This window comes from Triticum aestivum, chromosome 2B (assembly GCF_018294505.1).
Source record: "Triticum aestivum cultivar Chinese Spring chromosome 2B, IWGSC CS RefSeq v2.1, whole genome shotgun sequence".
NCBI classification, from domain to species: Eukaryota; Viridiplantae; Streptophyta; class Magnoliopsida; order Poales; family Poaceae; genus Triticum; species Triticum aestivum.
The window spans coordinates 306,372,911-306,383,663 of NC_057798.1; positions in this window are offsets into that span (position 1 = coordinate 306,372,911).

The window sequence follows — 10,753 nt, forward strand, 5'->3', positions numbered from 1 at the left end:
TCAGCAGGATCAACACAACTATCACCGTAAGCTATCCTAAAGGTCTTACTTGGCACTTCATTGAAACAAAAGTTATAAAACATGATTACTACAGTGGCATAATCATGTGAACACACAAAAACAGCAAGGGTAAATATTGGGTTGCTCCCAACAAGCGCTTTTCTTTAATGCCTTTCTAGCTAGGCATGAAGATGACAATGATGCTCACATAAAACATAAGAATTGAAACATAACGGGAGCATCATGAAGCATATGACTAGCACATTTAAGCCTAAACCACTTACTATGCATAGGGATTTTGTGAGCAAACAACTTATGGGAACAATAATCAACTAGCATAGGAAGGCAAAACAAGCATAGCTTCAAGACTTTAAGCACATAGAGAGGAAACTTGACATTATTGCAATTCCTACAAGCATATGTTCCTCCCGCATAATAATTTTCAGTAGCATCATGATTGAGTTCAATAATATAACCAGCACCTAAAGCATTCTTTTCATGATCTACAAGCATAGAAAATTTACTACTCTCCACATAAGCAAAATTCTTCTTATTCGAAATAGTGGGAGTATCATAAGAGACTTGAACACTAAAAATTGTTTCCACATTAAAAGAGTAATGTTCAGGAAAAGGGTAATCAGAATCATGACAAGTTTTATAAATATAATCATCACTACTTTTTATAGCATAAGTTTCATCACAATAATCATCATAAGTTGACACACTTCATTCTCATCATAATCGATTGAAACCTCTTCCAAGATAGTGGAATCATCACTAAATAAAGTTGACACTCTTCCAAATCCACTTTCATATTCATCACAATAAGATTCAACATCCTCCAAAATAGTGGGATCACTACTTCCTAAAGTTGACACTCTTCCAAACACACTTTCATCAATATTATCATCATAGGTAAGAGGCATGCTATCATCAAAACAACTTTGCGTATCAAAACTTGGGATGCTAAAAATATCATCTTCATTAAACATAGAATCCCCAAGCTTGGGACAAACATTAATTTCAGCAAATATATTCTCAAATATGTCATCCTCACCAAACATAGCTTCCCCAAGCTTGGGCCCTTTCATATCATAAGCATAATCACTCTCATCATTAAAAATATGGATAGCACCAATAGTATAGAAATTATCATCATCACAATGAGTAGTAGGAGCAACATCATTTGGGAGAGATACCTTTTTACCTTTGTTGCTCCTTCTTTTCTTTTTCCTCTTCACATTATGTGCGGGTTCAACGTTCTTCTTTGAGCTACTTATTGATGAGATTGGTTGAATAGAAAGCTCCTCCTCGTTACCTGATTCATCATAAGAAATGATAGGAGGATATTGGGAAGTCTCTTCCCTTTCATTAGTATTCTCTTCATCTTCTAAGTGCTTTCTTTTATTTAGGTAATTGGCAATATAAGGATTTTCAATGCAATTCACCGCACAATACAAATAAATCTTCTCTAGATCAAAATCAAGACATCTATCAAGATTAAATTTTGGAATACCCTCAGTTATATGTTTCATTTCTTCATACCCAAAAAGAAGACTAAGCTCGTTATGATGCTCAAGGGTAATCAAGTTATCACAATTTTTGGACACGATTCGGTCATGAAACAATTTGCGTTGGAGATTTAAATGACCACGTTCATTGCAAAGTTCACAAGGAGCGCAAAAAATATTGAATTTTTCAGCACAAACATCAAGACTTTCTTGCAACCCTTTAGTTTCTAAATACTTATGCCTCTTGCAATATCTATTTTCCCTATTTGGTGTGTACTTGCAAACCCAATCTACTCCATTAATTTTGACATGCTTATACGAGATATTTTCATCATAACTAGTGCAATCATCATTAGTACTATGGATATTCAAAGAGTTCATACTAACAACATTGCAATCATGCTCATCATTTAAAGATTTAGTACCAAGCATTTTAATGCATTCTTCTTCTAGCACTTGAGCACAATTTTCCTTTCCATCATACTCACGAAAGGTATTAAAAAGATGAAGCGTATGAGATAAACTTAACTCCATTTTTTGTAGTTTTCTTTCATAGTCTAAACTAGTGATAAAACAAGAAACAAAAAGATTCGATTGCAAGATCTAAAGATATACCTTCAAGCACTCACCTCCCCGGCAACGGCGCCAGAAAAGAGCTTGATATCTACTACGCAACCTTCTTCTTGTAGACGTTGTTAGGCCTCCAAGTGCAGAGGTTTGTAGGACAGTAGCAAATTTGCCTCAAGTGGATGACCTAAAGTTTATCAATCCTTGGGAGGCATAGGATGAAGATGGTCTCTCTCAAGCAACCCTACAACCAAATAACAAAGAGTCTCTTGTGTCCCCAACACACCCAATACAATGGTAAATTGTATAGGTGCACTAGTTCGGCGAAGAGATGGTGATACAAGTGCAATATGGATGGTAGATATAAGTTTTTGTAATCTGAAAATATAAAAACAGCAAGGTAACTAATGATAAAAGTGAGCACAAACGGTATTGCAATGCTAGGAAACAAGGCCTAGGGTTCATACTTTCACTAGTGTAAGCTCTCAACAATAATAACATAATTGGATCATATAACTATCCCTCAACATGCAACAAAGAGTCACTCCAAAGTCACTAATAGCAGAGAACAAACGAAGATATTATGGTAGGGTATGATACCACCTCAAAGTTATCCTTTCTATTCTATCTATTCAAGAGTCCGTAGTAAAATAGCATGAAGCTATTCTTTCCGTTCAATCTATCATAGAGTTCATACTAGAATAACACCTTAAGACTCAAATCAACCAAAACCCTAATGTCAACTAGATACTCCATTGTCACCTCAAGTATCCGTGGGCATGATTATAGGATATGCATCACACAATCTCAGATTCATCTATTCAACCAACACAACATACTTCAAAGAGTGCCCCAAAGTTTCTACCGGAGAGTCAAGACGAAAACATGTGCCAACCCCTATGCATAGGTTCATGGGCGGAACCTGCGAGTTGATCACCAAAACATACATCAAGTGGATCACGTGACATCCCATTGTCACCACAGATAAGCACGACAAGACATACATCAAGTGTTCTCAAATCCTTAAAGACACAATCTGATAAGATAACTTGAAAGGGAAAACTCAATTCATCACAAGATGGTAGAGGGGGAGAAACATCATAAGATCCAATTATAGTAGCAAAGCTCGCGATACATCAAGATCATGCCATAGAGAAAACACGAGAGAGAGAGAGAGATCAAACACATAGCTACTGGTACATACCCTCAGCCCCGATGGTGAACTACTCCCTCCTCGTCATGGATAGCGCTGGGATGATGAAGATGGCCACCGGTGAGGGACCCCCCCTCCGGCAGGGTGCCGGAACGGGCTCCCGAGAGGTTTTCGGTGGCTACAGAGGCTTGCGGCGGCGGAACTCCCGATCTATTGTGTGCTTCGATATTTTTAGGGTATATAGGAATATATAGGCAAAAGAAGTTGGTCGGGGGAGCCTCAAGGGGCCCACGAGATAGGGGGCGCGCCAAGGGGGGTGGGCGCGCCCTCCTATCTCCTGGCCTCCTCAAAGCTTCCCTGGCTTGTACTCCAAGTCTTTCGGATCATGTTCGTTCCAAAAATCACGCTGCCGAAGGTTTCATTCTGATTGAACTCCGTTTGATATTCCTTTTCTTCGAAATACTGAAATAGGCAATGAAACAACAATATGGGATGGGCCTTCGGTTAATAGGTTATTCCCAAAAGTAATATAAAAGTGTGTAATAAAGCCCGTAATCATTTAAAACAGATAATAAAATAGCATGAATGCTTCATAAATTATAGATACGTTGGAGACGTATCATAACACAGCCTCTGCGCCGTACACCATGAAAAAAGGTGTATATCCGGTAGAACGATTGGGCGTGGTCCGCAGCCCCCAGAGTACGAAGTCGAGCTCGTCCACCCAGTGCTTGTCTAATTCTTTCAAAGACCGCACTAATCTGGGTTTGATGCCGCACATAATAAGATCATTAGCTCGTTCGACTTGACCGTTGGTTTGTGGGTGTTATACGGAGGCGTAACCGAGCTTGATGCCCAGATTAGTACACCAGGCTTTCACCTCATCGGCTGTGAAATTGGAGCCGTTGTCAGTGATAATGCTATGTGGAACACCATAACGGTGCACAACGCCGGATATAAAATCTATCACTGGCCCGACTTCGATCGTTTTGACTGGTTTGGCCTCTATCCACTTAGTGAATTTATCCACCATGACCAACAGGTATTTTTTCTTGTGGCTTCCTCCTTTAAGGGGTCTGACCATATCAAGCCCCCAGACCGCAAAAGGCCATGTATGGGGATTGTTTGTAGAGTGGTGGGTGGCATATGGCTTTGGTTGGCGAAAAGCTGGCATCCGACGCAATGTTGGACGAGGTCCTGCGCGTCTGATCGGGGCGTTGGCCAATAGAAACCTTTGTGGAAGGCCTTGCTTATGAGGGCCCGAGCTGCGGCTTGGTGACCGCCGATACCGGCATGAATTTCAGCCAAGAGCTGCCGCCGTTCCTCCTCGGAGATACATCTTTGTAGTACTCCGGTAGCGCTTTTCTTATAGACTTCTCCCTCGTGAACCTTGTAGGCTTTAGAGAGCCGCACAATGCAGCGTGCCTTATTCTGGTCCTCAGGAAGCTCTCGCCTATTAAGGTAGGCCAAGAAGGGTTCGGTCCATGGGGCGATGACTGCCATGATGAGATGGGCCGACGGTGTAATTTCGGTGGCTGAGACCCCGATAATGTCGGTGTGTTCAGATTCTGGGGTTGTATTCGGGTCTGGATTTGTAGTGCCGCTCTCCCCTTCCCACACCACGGATGGCTTGAAAGCCTTTCCAAAAAGATGTTAGGTGGGACGGGGTCGCGTTTGGCACCGATGCGAGCAAGGAAATCCGCCGCTTGATTAATTTCTTGAGCCACATGGTGACACTCGAGCCCCTCGAACTAACCCGACATTTTGAGAACGGCGTTACGACACTACAAAAAAAAGACACGTCCGTGACATTTTGGGTCGAACAATTTTTTTTCTGTCATACATATGACACTTCTATGACGATAATTGTGACGAAACCCGGTATCATCATAGATGTGGTGGGATCCTACTTCTATGACAAAAAATCATGACAGAAAATGGGCTTTTCGTCCTTGGCGGGCCGGAGACGCAGCTGCATGACATTCTTTGGGCTGTCCATGACAGAAAAAACTATGGTAGAAGCGAGGGCAAGGAAAATTTCGGGGAGTTCCCGGTAACAGTGGGCGATCGGGGGCCGAGCCATGCGCGTTTCTCTCGTACACGTACACGCGTGTGTGCGAGGCATTGGCTCTAACTGAAGCCGAGCGAGGCGTTGGGCTCTAACTGAGCCCGAGCGATTGCACTGCAGGCTACGCGTTATTGAACCCGAGCGATCGATCGATGGCTGTTAACTGAACCCCATCGAGCGATTCCTTTGCTACTGCTGCTAACTGAAGCTGATCGATGCTGTCTCTGGGATGAACAGTGAGCGTTACAGGGGGGGGTTGGATGAACAGTGAGCGGTGGCGTTGCCTCTGGATGAACAGGACCCTGATCGATCGAGCCAGTTGGGGCTGGATGAGCAGGACCCTGTGGAGGGCTGGATGAACAGGACGACCCCGTGGAGGTCTAGATGAACAGTAGACGATGGAGGGGTGCCCTTGGAGGGTGGTTGAACAGTAGCCGGTGGAGTAGCGCGTGGTGGACGCTGGATGAACAGGAGCCCGTGGAGGCTGGAGGAGGTTGATGGTAGCCCGTGGAGGCTGGAGGAGGTCGATGGTGGAGATGATCAATATCCCGTGGAATCCCGTTTTGCGGTACGCCACACCCCTCCCGATGAACAGGACCCCCGTTTCGACTGTAGCGCTCCAACACAAGTCTGTTTCGTCCGTTGCGGTACGCCACACCCCTCCCGATCAACAGGACCCCCGTTTCGACCGTAGGAGGTCCGTTTCCTCCGTTTTGCGGTACGCCAGACCCCTCCCGATGAACATGATCCCGTTTTGAACGTGGCCGGTCGAACACAAGGCCGTTTCCTCCGTTCTGCGGTATGCCAGTCCTCGTTTCCATCGCCTGTTCCATCCAAGGCCCCCCGATGAACACGACCATGCATTCCGTTCCGACCCAGCCGGTTGGCTCTCCATGAACACGACGACGACACTGTTTCTCCATTCCGACCCAGCCGTGTACACGAGCCCTGGCCGTACGTATGCGCGAGTAGGCGTTCGAGACCCCGCCCGTATGTACACATACATGGCCGTATGTTCTTTCTTACACATTGGCCACTTTACGTACGTGTACATGCTACATGCGTGCCTCTACTATGACACGTACGTGCCTCTACTACGACACATGCGCGCCTCTACTACGACACGTGCGCGCCTCTACATCCACCAGTATGTACGTACACGTTCGCGACCAGAATGACAATGCTACGTACGCTTCGACCAGGTGGGTTCAGACTGTCAGGCACTTCCTTACGTGCGAAGATGTAGCTTGTGGGTCCCAGCAGTCAGGGGGGCGAATCGGTTTTTTCCCCGGACGAACTCCCTTGCGTGCGAAGATGTAGCTGGTGGGTCCTAGCAGCCAGGGGGCGAATCATTTTTTTCGCAAAATATGGTGGCCCGTCCTATGGGTCCCCGCTGACAGGTGGTGGAATAATTATTTTGCGCGTAATAAGGAGGCATTTCCTTGTGGCTGCCGTGGACCCAGCTGTCACCCTCTCCATATACAGTACTCTTCCGATGGAAGTCGGTCATTGACCACATTGACCACGCCGCGTTGAGAGCACCACGGCGGTGGACGACAACGAGGCCTAGGAAGGTAACGACGCGGAGCCGGGGAAGACGCAGCAGTGGATGCCCACGCGAAGAGGAGTACGAGTGTTCACTAGTTCGGCTACGGTGTGAGGCTGCCATCGCCGCAGAATAACAGGGGGTGTGGGTGAGTGGAGGGATGGCCTGGCCAGCAATGGGAGTAGTAGGGGGCGGCGAGGCCTTCGCGGCATCATAGCCGGCCATGGGAGGCAGGAGCATGCGGCACGACCGGCGCTGCTTTGGGCGGCTGGAGCACGAAGACGAGAGGTTGAAGAAGTACTACCGCCGTTGGATGGACATCGTACGGTCACTGGAGCTAGAATCGTTCATATTGACTAAGTTGACAAAGCCCTTCGTCCCCGTCAACTTAGTAGGCCCACAAGTCAACCTCCCACCAAGATAAGTCCCAGCTAGCGGGGGAGTATTCATTTTTTTGTACTTAATAAGGAGGTATTTACGATGGGTCTGAGCTGACAGCGGGGGGAACATTTTTTCACGAAATACAGAGGCCCTTCCAGTGGGTCCCAGCTATCAGGTGGATGAATCATTATTTTGCACATAATAAGGAGGCATTTCCCTGTGTGGGCCCCTACTGTCAGCCTCTTCTGATGGCTGTTGTTTGTTGACCATGTTGACCTCGCCGTGCCGAGAGCACAAATGCGGTGGACGAGGGCGAGGCCCAGGAAGAGAACCACCCGGAGCCGGCAAAGCCACCACAGTGGATGCCCACGCTGAGGGGAGTACGAGCGCTGACTGGTCGGCTGCAGGGTGAGGCTGACGTCGCCGGAAAATAACAGGATGTGTGGGTGGTTAGAGGGATGGCCTGGCGGTAGCACAACCAGCCACGGGAGGAGGGAGTAGGCAGTCCAGCCGGCGCTGGTTTGGGCGGCTGGAGCAGGAAGATCAGAGATTGAAGAAGCACGGCGGCCGTTGGATGGACATCCAACAGTCACTGCTATGTGTTGACTAAGTTGACAAAGCCTTGCATACGCGTCAAAAAAATATTTAGGACAGCATCATCGTCAACCTAGTAGGCCCAGAAGTCTGCCTCCAAATATGTGGAAAATAGCATACAACCCATTAGCCATTATTTTCAATAATTTACAGCCCATTTGCTAATTCTTAAGGATATTTGAAGCCCATATTCTTTTTATTAGCATTACAGACCATATATTCTGGGCACCGCTAAAAAATTCAACGAAATTTTGCATATTTCCGTGGGGTCCAAACTCTTTTAATCATGAAATTTCGAGTCACGTTAAAAATAATTTTCAAAATATTATATCAAAATAAAATTCAAAAAACAATTCTCCGCAAAAAAATGAATGAAATTTAGAATCTTAACTAGCAAGATGCCCGTTCGTTGCACGGAACATGAAGATGCACTTGTATGAGTAGTTTATCTTGTGGGAGAAAAGATGATATTTTAATGTAATTGCCAGTTGGCTTTGGTTTTTGTAAGAGTAGAGAATAGAGAAATCCTGAAAAAATGATATTTTTATGCAATTGCCGGTTGGCTTTGGTTTAAAAATTTACAGCCCATTTCTTACAACTTATAGCCCATTTTCTGGGGAAGCCCATTTCTTCCTACTTACATCCCTCCTTGTCTTGAAAGATTTGCAGCCCAGAAGGGCTGAGAAAAGCAAGTAGGCCTCGGTTTTGGTATTCTCCAAAAAAAAGAACTGGTCTAGCCAATTTCAGAAAGAAAAAATATATTAGCTGGGCTCGTCATGTGCTTAATTAAAGCGTAAGCATGGGCTAGACGGGCCACAGCCCCCGCACAGCGCGCAGTTGAGCTCCATCGCTGAAACTGAAAAACAACTGGGCGAGCTGCTGGGTCCCTGGTGTTATCTGCTCGTTGTGTAATTTTCTTGTTTATTGATTACATTGACAATGGCGTGGGACCTAGTTGTCAAACAATTAGGAGGAAGTATTTTTTTGGCTTGTAATAACAAGGCACCTGCTTGTGAAATGCAATGACCCTGGTGCGTCCCTACTGTCAGCCTCTCCACATACACTCATCTCCTGATTCCTCTTGGTTGTTGACCATGTTGACAATGCTAGATGGCGGCACGCATAACGAGCGAACCAAGGCGGAGAACGGCGGCAAGGCCTCGGACGGGAACAAACAACAGCCATGGAAGATGCAGCAGTGTAGTGGCAGGTGGAGGGGAGTACGAGGGCAACAACATGCAAGTCAAGCATACAAATGGTACAAAAAGCCCAAGGATTAATTGTTCATCAAATTTTTAGACAAAACACAGATTGAACATGACAGTAACATCTAACCCAACCACTCTTTTTTGCAGTCACAAACAAATGGATCGGTCTGATCCATAAAATCAACATCCTGTGCAAAAAAAATTATTTCAGGATGTCTACAACTTGTTGTAAATAGAAGCCGAGCATGTTTAGAAGCCCATTTGTCCACCTGGAACTTCTTTTTTTGCTGTTCAACATGTTCGTCTATGAGAAATCTCTTGCTGTAAAAATTAAGCCACATGGACAAAAGTAACCTCGCATTCAACAGGAAGAATGTGACAAAGCTTCTGTTTGCCTGGTTGGATGCATATCGTCCCATCGTTATTGTCCTCAAAGGAATGTCATGAGAACTGAGAAAATCCTTGTGCTTATTACGCCACCGATTGGTTATATGTTTTTCTCCATGTGGTTCTGCTTAAGTAGACATGAAGATTGAAAACAGTTAACGTGTGAAAAAAGATTATGTCAAAAGAACGACAGCTGAACAGTTAATTCTAGCACAATATATACGGCTTTCAATGTGCATGAAATCATCGTCTCTATGTATAAATTCTCCAGAGATCGAAATCATTGTAGCAAGCCAATAATTATGTCCAGATCAAAACTATGCATTCTGATATATATGATCTTGATAGAATCCAGCAACATTGATAGGCTATCAATGGACGAACTCTTCATTGAGCATATAACATAATATTAGTACCCAAAGTGTACTCCAAGATGATATAAAACTTATGCGCACAAATGAAAAATGCAGCATATGATTACAAATGTGTAGATGATAATATACGGTACCTGAAAAGTGAGGAGCCAAACACCAACTCCTTGTGATTATTAAACGGGTCACGAACTACACCCAAGGTCTCCAGTTTGGGTGCAGAGACAACAGTTATTTCTGAAGGTGTATAACAATTATGAAGGAGCAACCTTTCAAGTGAAGGGGAATCTTCGATGATGAGTTGTTGTCCTTTAAAACAAATTCAATGCTTTTAAGGTGAGGCGACTTTATTTGGAGACAACTGATACCGATTTCTATTCCCAAAACAATCAGCAAGCGCTCCAGGGCAGGGCAACTAGAGTGGATAATGCTGTGCAGTGAGGCCTCTGACGGATAAACCACCACAAGCGAAAGTTTTTTTAGCAGTGGGAGTCGAAGCATTTGTACCAGATCGTCTGGTAGATGGCACCGGGCGAAGGTGGCGGTGTGGAGAGAGGAGGAAAACTGCGAGATGGACAACGGTGGTGTGGGCACGAATTCTTGGTGTGTTCGTGGTATGAAACTTTTGTGGTAATGGTACAACTCTAACTGCTGGAGTTTTCCGAATTCAGGGGATGTCTGCCAAGCGTCCACCTTGCCGGGTATGGACAGGAGGTAGCATGACGGGATGCAGAGGCATTGAACGGGGCCCTGCTAGTGAGAAGAGACGATGGCTCTGAGGAGATCAAATTTAGGAAGGACAGATATCTGACGACAGTCGAGATTGAGGGGTGCGGTGCACCATAGAGGGCGCCACCGAGTTGAGAGGACTTGTGTGTGGCAACAATCCTTGGTGGGGAGAAGCAAGATGATCTCCTCAAGGATGACGCCCGGGAGATCGCTGATGCGGTCCATCGGAGATTCTATC